General features: G+C 43.6%; 1 protein-coding gene across 1 annotated transcript in view; it reads left to right on the plus strand.

Moving 5' to 3' along the window:
* Positions 1–1,115, plus strand: part of GLI2 (GLI family zinc finger 2) — a 316,026-nt gene that overhangs the window by 235,422 nt on the left and 79,489 nt on the right. The window lies entirely within an intron of this gene.

Raw genomic sequence — 1,115 nt, forward strand, 5'->3', positions numbered from 1 at the left:
AAAAAAAAAAAAAAAAACAGGATTACTGGCCAGATAGAGACTGGTGAAACTCCTGAGACTATGGCCCCTAGTCACCCTTCAGGCCTGGAATTAAGCTCACTCTATGTGGCTTAACTCTCAGCCGAACAATAGACAAGCCTACCTGAAGTGAAAAATTGCACCAGGGAGGTGCACTCCTTACAACAATTCACCATGGGAGATCAAAAGGGCAGTGTTTGCACAGGGAGAAAGCTAAGGAGGCAGGAATGCATAGGTAAGTAGGACACAGGGAAAAGATAACCACAGGGAGGAAGTGGGAAGAGATCTGTTACATTGTGGGTACTGTAATCAGTGTCACAAAACAAAATGTGTATGAACTGTTGAATGGAAAGTGAGTCTGCTGTGTGAAATTTCATCCAAATCACAACAAAGTTAAAAAAGAAAACAACAGAAAATAAATCAAATATGGGGTGTTAGAACTCCCCATGTTAGGCAATTTATAGATGTAGCCTTTGTTGGGCAATCTACTTCCATAGAGATACCACCTAGGAAACCCAAGGAGAGGTTGCCATGAGTTGAATCAATTCGATGGCAGTGAGTTTGGTTTTTTTGAGTTTCAGCCCCCTGAGTTTACCTAAATGACTCTCAAACCTATTCATATCTTCATCTTAAGGGGTGAGCAGACTGGGTGGAAAAATCTCCACAATCTCAACATGGGGAGTAAACAGTCCCCTTCTCTTTACTCTTTATATTTATTTTTATTGTAATTTGGGTGAAAATTTACAGAGCAAATACACTTTCCGTACAGGAGTTCACATACACTTTGTCTCATGACATTGACCACAATTTAGCACAATGCAACATCTCCTCTCCCACTTTCTCCTGATAGGTACCACTTCCCTGTGACCATCCCTCCATGCACTCCTACCCCCTGAGCTCTCTGTCTCCCTGTGCCTGAGCAGCCCTTCTTTCTCTCTTGCTTGTTCTCTCCAAAGAGTGTATCTACCTCAGGTAAATACTCATCTAGTATGCCTGTCTACTGCTTGGCTGGAAGCTACAGGTGTGTGTTCAATTCCAGACCTGAAGGGCAGCTAGGGGCCATAGTCTCAGTGGTTCCTCCAGGCTCCATCGGGCCA

Source organism: Orycteropus afer, unplaced genomic scaffold, assembly GCF_000298275.1.
Source record: "Orycteropus afer afer isolate SDZICR_OR568_19922 unplaced genomic scaffold, OryAfe1.0 scaffold00004, whole genome shotgun sequence".
Taxonomy (NCBI): domain Eukaryota; kingdom Metazoa; phylum Chordata; class Mammalia; order Tubulidentata; family Orycteropodidae; genus Orycteropus; species Orycteropus afer.